The sequence below is a fragment of the Thamnophis sirtalis genome, unplaced genomic scaffold, assembly GCF_051295495.1.
Source record: "Thamnophis sirtalis isolate CommonGarterSnake01/CBP01778 unplaced genomic scaffold, rThaSir2_p1.2 scaffold_7, whole genome shotgun sequence".
Lineage (NCBI taxonomy): Eukaryota > Metazoa > Chordata > Lepidosauria > Squamata > Natricidae > Thamnophis > Thamnophis sirtalis.
Window position 1 is genome coordinate 40,044,341 of NW_028261387.1, and position 12,620 is coordinate 40,056,960.

The 12,620-nt window shown below is 40.0% G+C and overlaps 1 protein-coding gene across 1 annotated transcript in view; it reads left to right on the forward strand.

Annotated features, from left to right (window-relative positions):
* The first annotated feature begins 12,136 nt into the window (after nucleotides 1–12,136).
* The window catches only part of AKR1A1 (aldo-keto reductase family 1 member A1), a 32,473-nt gene continuing 31,989 nt past the window's right edge, over nucleotides 12,137–12,620 (forward strand). Inside the window, exon 1 of the mRNA XM_014063815.2 lies at nucleotides 12,137–12,264. The gene's annotated coding sequence lies outside the window, so the exon portion shown is untranslated. The remainder of the gene's footprint in view (nucleotides 12,265–12,620) is intronic.

Consider the following 12,620-nt stretch of genomic DNA (forward strand, 5'->3'; position numbering starts at 1 on the left):
ACTCAACCCGGACAAGACCGAGTGGCTGCTGTTGTGTTTCCCTCCCACCAATTTGGCCAATGTTCCAACACTTAGGCTGGGGGGTCAAATTTTATACCCCTCAGATAGGGTCCGCAACTTAGGAGTCCTCCTGGATCCACAGCTGACTTTTGACCACCAGTTGTCGGCTGTGACCAGGGGGGCATTTGCCCAGGTTCGCCTGGTCCGTCAGTTGCGGCCCTACCTAAACCGGGAGGCTCTCGCAACAGTCACTCGAGCCCTTGTGATCTCTAGGCTGGAATACTGCAATGGGCTCTACATGGGGTTGCCCTTAAAGTGCATCCGGCGACTGCAGTTAGTCCAGAATGCAGCCGCGCGAGTGATAGTGGGCGCACCACAGTTCGCCCACGTTACACCCATCCTCCGCGAGCTGCACTGGCTACCTGTCGATCTCCGGGTGCGCTTCAGGGTATTGATGACCACCTTTAAAGCACTCCATGGTAGTGGATCTGGGTACTTGAGAGACCGCCTTCTGCCGATCACCTCCCTCCGACCGATTAGATCGCACAGACTGGGCCTCCTCCGAACTCCATCCGCCAGTCAATGTCGACTGGCGACTACACGGAGGAGAGCCTTTTCTGTTGCAGCTCCGACCCTGTGGAACGACCTCCCCATCGAGATCCGTACCCTCACCACCATCCAGACCTTCCGCACAGCCCTCAAGACCTGGCTCTCCCATCAGGCCTGGGGATAGGTTCCCAATTTACCCGCCCGAGTGTTGACTGTTGAATGCAAGTTGTGTTTTATTATTTTCTTTCTTTTGTTCACATATTGTTTGTCTTTGATATTGCACCCCCTTCCCTGTGATTGTAAGCCGCCCTGAGTCCCCTCAGGGAAAAGGGCGGCCTATAAATCTTAATAAAATGACTAAAAAAAGATTATGTAACATGGTTTACAAACAAAAATGTGTAGCACAGGAAAGGTTTTGTCCTACTGCTGAATTAAATTGCAATCTTCTGCTCTTGAGTTAGTAGAAAATTATGCTACCATAAAATATAATATTCCTACTACTAATCCCTATCTGATATTCATTGCCTTTGTTTGGGCATGTTTCTGAACTATGACATTCTTGTTTTGTATATATGTATGTTATGCAAAGCAATTAGTTTGATCCTCTGAATTTATCATCCTCTCTTATTTCTAAGTATTACCAATAAACACAAAACTGCTACCACTTAGGAGGGTATGCGTTTGGACAGGTGATTTCACCCACTCCTGCCTCTCCATAGAAAAACAAAAGAACTAAGATCTTCTTGCCAAATTCACAAGTTTCCTGAACTGCTGTTTAGTAGGCTTGTGCAGCTTCAAATTAAATCAAGGTTTGGGAGTTGTGGAACAGTTCTTCAGCAGTCATGTTTGAATTAGATGTTTCAAACCACTGTTTCTCCTATTTTCAGAGTGTGCCAGTCTTTGAAAACCCAGCAGCTCCCCAGCTCTTTCTATAAGAGAGTTGTGTAGAAAAGTGTCTGGGCCCCAGAGGGGAAAAAATATCTATATCAGCCTGCAGTGGCTAATAAACCCTGGGTTAATCCAATCCCATATAATTTATCTGAGAGTACTACCAACTGTCTGAGGAATGAAGTTTGTCAGATTAGACACACTTGGGAACAGCTACTGGGTACTCTTAGCCTAAGATGAAAACACTACTTTTAACACCAGTATAACAAATAATGACTTAAATTTGTCTCATGCATTAGATAAGGACAAAATGAAGGTAGCATCTCAAGAATGTGGCATAAGAAAGACAGTTATTTTATTAAATTTATGTGGATAAAGGCCCTAAGTCAAAATTAAGCAAACCATTTTAAAGTGCAGTACAAAGTACTTTATGAGATTTACCAGGTTTTACCTGTGATAAAATGGGAGTTTCACATAAGATGTTTTAAAATTATAGAAAACTGCTTTATTTCTAAATTACCAGCTGGAATTAGAATACTGGATACATAAAATACTAATTTAAATCTGTATGAAAATGGAAATTGTTGAAATTAAATTTCACCATAAAATATACAATCCCAAATTATTGGGGGCTGTTAGTCTGTGATGAGAAAATGGTTCAGAATCATATTGCATAATATGCTAAGTTATCGTAAATTCCTACCTTAGGCATGAAAGCTGGGTGACCTTGGGCCAGTCACTCACTCTCAGCCCAAACCATCTCACATACCTGTTGTTATGGGGTAAACAGGAAGAAGAAAGAGCATTATATATGTTCAGCAAAAATGGATAAAAATATAATAAGTAAATTCAACTATTATTAATTGACAGTATTTGATTTCCTATGTTTTCATGATTTACTGAACTATAAACTAATCAGTGATTGGATTTATATAACACACTGAATACAATAACACTATCGTTGCCATACATGTGGCTCAATATGTTATGCAAATATTATCTGAATCAAAGTTCACAAATACAGTTTAATCATGCTTTGTTAGGTTTCATATAGGTTGGAGACATGCAGAAGAGGCCTTCATCCTGCAGTGGGCAGACAATGGCTAAAATGATGATGATGATGATGATGATGATGATGATGATGATGATGAAGAAGAAGAAGAAGAAGAAGAAGTAGTAGTAGTAGTAGTAGTAGTAGTAGTAGTAGTAGTAGTAGTAGTAGTCAATCATTGACTGTAGATTCAAAAGCACTTTTTATTGCATATACTAGTTATGATTTAACTCATCATTCTATATTTCATGACTGAACTTTATCATTAACAACAGTGGAAATTAAATATTGTATTTGGATTCAGGACAATGAATTGACAAAATTCACCCCAAAGTAATTCATTTCCTATCTAATATCTAATTGTTTATTTTTTAAGTCTTTTAAGAGTGTCAATTTTAAGAATTTTTTAAGTATCCTGAATTTTGAATGATAGTTTAAAGAAATGTTAATGATTGCCATACTTCTGCTTTAGCTCATATTAAAGTTAGGCTTCCCAATCTATATTTTCTATTGAAATTTCAATTATATTTGTTTCATTTTATGTGAAAGCTATTACAAGCACAATGATGAAATAAACAAAATAAATTGGTTGTTTGCTATGAACCATTAAGTCATGCAACTAAAAAAAGAATGTTGACGTATTTTTTACTATATGAAAACCTACAAACCTTTTTTACTCCAACATCTTAGCTAGATTCACACAACATGTTGAGTTATGAATATTTAATAAACTTTCATTATATAAGCCACAATTTTCTGGGTTGATATTTTGTACTAAATTAAACCAAAAACTATACTTTAATATGCTTCATCAATCTAGCCATTAAATAGGTATGATTTCAACATGTCATTCTCTCTTCCCTCTGACTTCCTTTTTAAAAGCATCCTGTCAAATAGTATTGAGAATCCAAATGGTTGCATATTATTTTATGATTGTGAGTAGACCTCAGGAAAGTAGCTTTACTGTAGAATTTGAACTTTTTCACCCTAGGTAATGGAATTCAGTTTGATGTTAAATTACCAGTATTATTGACAAGATATCTGTCTTTACATGATACACAAGGCCACCTGTACAACTATGTTTTAGTCTAATGAATTTGATAGAGCTTATTATTAGTTTATGGTTTAGTCTGCCATGAGTATCCAGCAGTGACGTGCAGTGAGGTTTATGGCTGGTGAGGCAGCAATTTTTTTAGACTTGTGGACTTCAACTCCCAGAATAAGGAGCCGAGGTGGCGCAGTGGTTAGGGTGCAGTACTGCAGGCCACTTCAGCTGACTGTTATCTGCAGTTCAGCGGTTCTAATCTCACCGGCTCAAGGTTGACTCAGCCTTCCATCCTTCCGAGGTGGGTGAAATGAGGACCCAGATTGTTGGGGGCGATATGCTGACTCTGTAAACCGCTTAGAGAGGGCTGAAAGCCCTATGAAGCGGTATATAAGTCTAACTGCTAAGTCTAACTGCTATTAATTCCACAGCCAGGAATGCTCAGTTCCGATTTAAAGCGACAGCATTTGTTTTTCTCCTTTGCTAAATAACTTTCCTTCTTTATTTTTCTTTATCTTCTCGCTTCCCCTCCTTCCTCCCTCTCTCCCCCCTCTCTCAAACACACACACACAAACACACACATACAAAGTTGCACCAGGATTCAGAAAATTTAGGTTTTCCTCCTCAGCTCATGTTAGCAATACCACTAGCAGCATTTTGGCTGGCAGGTGTAAGTAGAAGTGGAAATTCATTCTACTGAAAACATTGTTTTTGCTTATGATTGGATAATTAAAATTTCAGAAGACCCAAAGGCATAGTATTAGAGTGTTACATAGTGCATAAACTAAAGAACTGTCTCAATATGCTCCCTCCCCCCTCTCTCCAACACACACACACACACACACACAAAGTTGCACCAGGAGGATGAAGTTTGAATTCCTCCCCCTTCCTCTGACCCACACGTACCTTTTCCAGCTGTTTCAGAGAGGATTTCAACTCTGCTCTTTTTTTTCTGTTTCTTTTTTTTTTTAATGTAAATGTGTTTTTATTTTCCATTTTCATTTTCGTACAGTCACATATATACTGTGCACAACCGGGGCCATATAACATTAAACAATAAACACAGCCATTCCTCTTGTCAATAATACCCCCCAAAATAGAAACCCAACGTACCTCTTCGACCCTCCATATACCTTTTCTTTCGCCCCCCTCCAACTTTCCATCTTCCCTCCATCATTCCCCTCTACCCTACTTCCCCTCCCCCTCTACCACTCCTCTCTCCCGATACACTCCCTCCCTTCCTTCTCACCCTCCCTCCAATCCTCTCTCCCACCCTCTCTACCCCTCTTTGTTCTATCCCTCTACTCCTCTCTTCGGTGTATTTCTACTATCTATTAATATATTCAGCTTGTCCTATTTTTACACTGGAATTAAAGAGCAACAGTATACAAGTGCAATCGCGTTACTTTGAAATCTGACACATACTATATATCCCCCTCCCCCCTAAGACCCCACCTCCCTTCCCCCCCCAACTTCCCAGAGCCCGAACACAGTATAGATTTTAAACAAACACAGTCTAAAATATATTAAGACAAAGGAAATAAAAAAGAAGTCAATAACATCTCTGCGTTGAACTCAGCTTCTTCCTGTTGCACTAACTGAGCAGTTTAGATTATTCCTAATCTTAAGCATAGGCTATCTGGAATTTCTTAGTCCCGTATTTGTTTTGTGTATAGTCAATCCATTTTTTCCAGTCTCGTTTATATCTCTCATTTGAATGGTCTTTAAGATATGCCGATATTTTAGCCATCTCGGCTAGGTTTGTAACTTTCAATGTCCATTCTTGAGTTGTAGGCAAGTCTTCCTTCCAATATTGCGCCACCAACAGTCTTGCTGCCGTTATTAGGTGCAGAACCAAGTTAGTCTCTACCGCTGTAAAGTCAGTACATATACCTAGTAAAAATAACTGAGGAGTAAACTTTATCCTTCTTTTAAAGATATTTTGCATGATCCACCACATTTTTATCCAAAATGCCTTAACCTTTTGACAAGTCCACCATATATGAAAATATGTAGCATCGAGAGAACCACATCTCCAACATTTAGGCTGTACATTCGGATACATAGAAGCCAGCTTTTTAGGATCTAAATGCCATCTATAAAACATCTTATAAAAATTTTCTCTCAGGTTTTGTGCTTGTGTAAATTTCACATTTCTTACCCATATTCTTTCCCACGTGTCCAACATTATTGGTTCTTCAATATTCTGAGCCCACTTTATCATACAATCTTTAACCAATTCCGTTTCCGAATCCATCTGTATTACTACGTTATATATCCTCTTTATATGCATTAAACTTTGATCTCTTATTTGTTTAAACAAATTATTCTCAACTTGGATAAAACCAATTTTTTGGTCTATTTTCCACCTGGCCTGTAATTGGCCATACTGGAACCATGTTTGAACTACCTTCTCCTCTTTCAATACCTCTAAAGATTTTAGTTGTAGAACCCCCCTTTCCAAAGTGAGAAGTTGTCTGTAGGTGGTTCTATCCTGTTTTTGCGCTATATTCATATTTTCAATTGCATGTCTAGGAATTGCCCACATGGGTAACTTATCATTTAATTTATATTGATATTTTTTCCAGACCCACAGTAAAGCATTTCTTAAGATATGACTTTTTAAATTCTTATCCAATTTTTTGTTGAATAACAAGTAAGCATGCCAACCATATACCAGATCGTGTCCCTCGATATTCAGTATTCTATCGTTGGTTAAATGGGTCCAATCACTAATTGCGGATAGCGCCACTGCATCATAATATCATAATATAATTTTAGGTTCAACTCTGCTCTTGCCTGCCGTCATGAAAAGAAAAAAAAAATGTAAAAGGAAAAAGGCTAGAGCTGAGGTCAGGCTGAGCTAGTTGCTGCCAGAGTCACCATGGATGACTCTGCTTAGTGCTTAACTGTTTAAAAAGCCTCTAAAAAAGCACCCTCTACAGGAGGAGGCAAGAGAACGACGTGCCTCATCTACGTCAGGATTTTTTCAGCTTTTAACCATTGTTTAACTCTGTTCGAGTGATCATAAAACGCCAGACTAGATGAGGCACGTCGTTCTCCTGCCGCCTCCTGTAGAGGGCACTTTTTTATAGGCTTTTTAAAACAGTTAAGCAGAGTCAGCCATGGTGACTCTGGCAGCAACTAGCTCAGCCTGACGTCAGCTCTTGCATTTTTCCTTTTACATTTTTTTTCTTTTCTTTTCATGATGACAGTCGTGAGGCTCTGCCTCCCCTGCCTGCACGTCCCTGGTATCCAGTAAACTGAGAAAATCTTGGTTTAATATGCCATGATAAACCATATATGCAAATGCACATGTTATTTCTCTATAAGATCCAATCTGACTCAGTCACTGGGACCAGAGGTTTATTCTTCCAAGCTTTTGGACTCATGCTGGAGCCTTTCCTCATGGAACTTTTCTCTCTCTCCTGAAGGTGTGCATTGGACTGTTCTACCTGTTGTATTTATATGGTGCCTGGCTTATTTTTCTATAAATGATACAATTTAACAATTACGCATTTAATGATACTTGAATCATATTTTGCTCTTAGCATCCAGCTATGGGGTTAGTTTATGGTTCAGTGTGGCATGAAAACTCTGAAGTTCTTCTTTTTCCTGTAGTAAATTTTACTTACTTGTTCTTCAATTTATTTTCCTGCTCAACTTTTATTTCCCTTGGGTCATGTCTCATTTGCTATGATCGTAACAGGTATATAACACTACTGAGACATAATGGGTTGTATACTGGGATTTGCTTCTCTATATTTCAATGATATGGATTTGGGCCAAATGCATGGAGCAATTGTGATGGTAGACTGAGAATACAATAATAAATCATTTCAGAAACAAACAATACCTCCCCAAATCCCAGTTGCCTTTATGATTCTTCCAGTATTTCCATAAACATATACATACAAATTCAGTCAATGGTGGAAATATTATGACAAAAATTCTTATTACTGAAACAGCAGTAGAATAAAAAAAATGGATTAACATTAAAAAAAAGTCAGGAGGCTGAACAAGTATAGTGTATTACTGCAGTGTTTACACATAAAAATAAGATATATGACATTAAGTGATTCTTAGTTCCAAATAATTATGCACAGGAGTTGAAAAAAGTAATATTGTTGGAAGCAAGTTGAAATGCTTTTGCCCTGATTCACAAGACTCTTCTTACGGATTGTGTTGCAATATTTAAGTTTCTGGAAATAAATTATTTTAAAAATGCAATACAGAATCTTACCTGATCTTTCGGGAGTAATGTTTAACTTTAATATAAATTTGATAATTGCAAAAGTGAAAGAGATACATTAATCAATAACAATTAATTTCAAAGTCCAGCTAGACTATGCTAAGAAGTATGTGAAATACTGCCAGATTTCTAGGTGCATGCACTCATGCTAAGCAATAATTTACTTAACTATAGTTTACTGAATAAACCACAACTGACTACACAAACTGAGTCCAAATGTAATGATAACATGATAAAAAATAACATTATTCTGGGTTAACTATATTGTGTAAGTAAAACCAAAATAAAGATCTATGAAACAAATATGCAAATTCTAAATCAATTCCATTCCCAGAATGCTCCATTTCTCCCTTATGGGCTAATCTGAACATTTTGGGGTAGTTTTTCCACTTTCAGAAAAACAGCCCATGGTAATTTGGATGTGGTTGTCCCCATCTCCTCATTCCACTCCAGAATGCTGAAGTAGGAAAGTTCTAACAGAAAAGTGATGTGGTGAGGCATTATTAAAATATTGTCCAGACAGATCATAAAGGTTTGAACAGAAATAATAATGGCTATCCAGTTGGGTGTGTAGCAGTTAGAGAACTGTGGAGATCAATATTAATTCAGTCACTAATTATGAAGTTAGGCTGTTTTGAGCTCCGAGCTTGGCAATTTGGTTGCAAACATTTGGTCACCATTCAAAGGCATCGTCAGTGCATTCAGACAACTCAAAACACACTCTCCTCAAATGGTGAAAAAATGTTTGCAACCAAATTGCCAAGCTTGGAGCTCAAACTAATAGCCTAACTACCACCCAAGCTACTAATTTTCAAACATACTAATTATGAAGTTCTTTGGAGTCTGATTCATAGCCATAATAATAAGCAATCTACCAGGCTACTGAGCAACACATGAATATCATCATCTTTTCTTCCCATTCCACACCTCACATTCTGTGTAGTTGTCTAATCATCAGCTAATGCTGTAATACTATATTGAAATAATAGCTGTAAATTACCAGATCTGAAGATCCCAATGGGTGAGTTTTTGTACATTTTATGATTGGTAACTGTTAGATATCAGTTCTAACTACAGTGGTTTCCACCAAGGTCCTTTGTTCCAGTGGGAACAGAGGTTTAATCCTATTGGTCGAAGGGTCTGACAGCTCCCTATAAAAGGGCTGCTGTCAGACTCAACCTTTGCTGGATTGTTCTCACTTGTTGTATTCAATAAAGAGCTGTTGTTACTGTTAAACCTGTGTGAGCCTATCCATTACCCAATCTAACACTGGCGACGAGGATGGGATTGGAAGGCAACTAGGCAAACCAAAAAGAGCATAGCAATCCAGCAAGTACATCCAGCCCGGAGCTCAGCGTGGCGTCGGGCAGCCATTTTTGAGTGGCAAACTCAAATCGCCCTCTGTACACAAAATGGCTATGCATGCCCGACTCCGTATGACCCAGTCACTGAGCACTGGGAATCGTACATGCTACGATTTGACTGCTTCCTCGAGGCAAACGACCTCATGGGCATTCCTGAAGCCGCAAGAAGAACATGTTCCTCGGATACTGTGGCCGGGAAGTGTTTGAGATGGCGAAAAACCTTTCTGAGCCGACACCGCTTCAAGCAGTCGCCTGGTCTGTGCTGCAGCAGATGCTAAGGACCCACTATGCGCCCAAGCCGTCCAAGCACATTCTCCGGCAGGAGTTTAACACCAAAACCAGAAAGAGGGCGAGTCGATTAATGAGTATGTGGCGGCACTTTGCAAGGCCACAGCGTACTGCTAATTCCGAGACCTGGACGAGCTGATTCTGGACCGTATAATTTGCAGCGTGCGGGACATTACCCTGCAGAGGAGGTTACTCACTAAATCTAACCTCACTCTGCAGATTGTCTTGGACGAGGCCAGGGCGTCTGAATCAGCCACCAAATCTACTGAGACTCTGCAGTGCCAAAGTGTACCACAAGACGCGTGAAACAGTAAACGCGTACATTGCGAGGCTGCAGACCCCGAGAGCTCAGAAGGCGAGGAAGATGACAGCTGCTGCATGCACAGTAGCCGCGCCCAGCCAGCCCACAAATTCAAATTGCGTCTCCTGCCTCGTGTTAGCTGTGGAGGAGACCATGCCAGATCAGGTTGCTGTTTCCGTGACGCAACCTGCCAGCACTGAGAACGAAAGGTTTATTATTTAGTATGTTGTAAGAACTCAGTTGAGAATAGCTGAACTTTACCATGATGTTTACTTAAGTAGCTCCTGGTCATGAACCTGAATCTGTGCATGCCATACATCTGTGCATAATTACCTGTTAAAATACCCAAGTAGATAATTTGTAGAATAAAAAATGACTGAAAATTTTTATAAAATCAGTTATTATGTTCATATGTCATGCTAGCCAATGGTTAACTTAACCACACTTTACTTAATTTAATTCACTGTATTTATAGAACATACTTGTTAAGCCCAAAGGATGAATTTGCGTAAGATGCTAGGCTATAAAATGTGATTACAGGTAACTAATTTGTGATCCCTTTGTTGTGCAAACCAAATCACACTTTTAAAATTAAGAACATAGAACACAGAAACAAAGGGCTAGAAAGGGCCTCAGAGGTTTTTTAGTCCAACCTTTGCTCAAGGGAGAAGACTTTATACCAGTCCAGTGAAATGATTGTGTAGTCTATTTCTGAAAACCTCCAGTGATGGAGGGCCCACAATTCAATATTATATTGATTAATTGTTCTACTGTCAGAAAATTTCTCCTTACTTCTAGGTTGAATCTCTCTTTAACAAACTTCTACCCATTGCATCTTGCCCAGTGCCCAGGTTCTTTGGAGAATACATTATTCCCCTCTTCTCTGTGACAGCCTCTCTAGTAGTGGAAGAGGGTTATCATATCCCTCCACCTCTTCTCAGGGCCGGATTTTCCTATAGGCTAACTAGGCTTCAGCCTAGGGCCTCAAGATCAAGAGGGGCCTACATTCAAATTGTTAGCAAAATTAAAATTACACTATTCTAAAAACAGTGAACACTAAAACACTGAAACGAAAATAAGGAGAAATTCTACGCATATGACTAATAAACAAACATAAAAATGTATTGGTTAAGATCGTTCCAGCGCCGCGGCAGTTGGGGAGCCCGCCCACGTTCCTGGCACCGACGGTCGGGTGAGAGCCGCGGCCGCTCCCAGTAGCTGCCCCGTTGACGTGGAGCCCACCAGCGGCCAGGCAGGTGAGGGTGAGGGGGGCGAGCCGGGCAGCTGAGCGCAGCAGGGGAGGCAGCTGGCCTCGCTGCCTTTGCCACAGAGTAGAGCCGCCCTGTCGGGAGGCCAGCTATATATATTGATATATATTGATATATATCACAGTAATGATATATTTTATTGTCTCTATTGTGGGAAGTTATCATCCAGCCCTCTCCCAGAAAAATGAAATATCCTAGGAAATATTGAAAAGGCAGAATATTTCTCTGGATGTGAAAAGAAACATGTTTTAAAAGACAAAATAGTTGCCTATAGCTTTCTGCCCATCCCCAGCTAATGGGCCATTAAGATGGCCAGGCTAGCCCACTTTACATAATAAAGACTTCTCCTCACTGCAGCTGTAGGGGGAAGGGATATTACTCAACTCTCCACATGGCATCTGAGAACTCATCTATACCTGGACTCATCACAGCCTAGAGAGTAGCCCCCTGCATGGCACCATGGGAGTCTGGCAACCAGTCAGAATACATTTCTTACACAGGAACAGGAAACAGAGAGGTGGGACTAAACAGGGTATAAAAAGCCTAGCAAGCCCCTTCCTCACCCTTCTCTCTTCTTCTCCATCAACATTGAAACATGTGATCACCTTTTCTGGTCAGGGCTCAAGCCATGTGGCCCTGTCCAACAATAAACCATCTTTCCAAACAGCCTCCATGTCTCCAGTGTCTCCCACTTGGAGCTGAACCCAAAAGGACATTTCTTTCAACACTATGTAATTTGCAAACTTAAAAATGGGAGGTGAAAGGGCCTCATAAGTGGAATAACCTAGGGCCTCTTTTCATCTAAATCCGGCACTGCCACTTCTCTTCGATAGGCTAGATTCTAGAATCTACATATACCCAGCTCTCTCAACCGCTCATACGATTTAGCCTCTTTTCTTCACACTTTTTGAAGTCTTAGCATCTTTTTTGCATCGTAGTGAACAGAACTGCATTTAAACTATTATACAACAAACGTGCCCATTTTATATATGCTCAAAAGCCGATCAAGTAAGCAGATTTTTTTCTGCAATAAATGGAGCAGCCGGGGTCTAATGAGATTGGTTTCTGCTGCCGGTAACTTGCGAAATAAGGGAAATACGGTACCCCGCAAGCTCACGTGGCTTGGAAAAGTCAGAAAGACTGAGGAATGCTCGGTTAAATTTCAAACCCGGAAACGGAAGCATTAAAGTCAGAGGCGAGGGTGTTTTTTTATTTTATTTTCCTTTGCATTCCAGAGAAGGACTAGAAGTGGTGAGCGGTGAGTGAGCTGTTGTGACTTTCCCGAAGCTAATCTCCTTTGTCTTGATTTACGTCAGTCTGGTTTGTGCAGAGTCAGGGGGTGGGGTGAAACGTGTTGCTGAACTAGCGGGTATGGAGGAGAATCTCCAATTCAAATAACGGGAAAAGAATTAAATTTAGCGGGGAATAGTAAGAGAATATTAGGAAATTAATCACAATGCGCGACTTTATGAATTTCAAACTGCAGGTTTAGTCATATGCCTTAGTGGAAAGTTTACTTTTTCCAAGTAAAGTGTGTAAGATAGCAAAAGCACTTAGACTTGTATACTGCTTCACAGTGTTTTACAGCCCTTTCTAAGCGGTTTACAGAGTCAG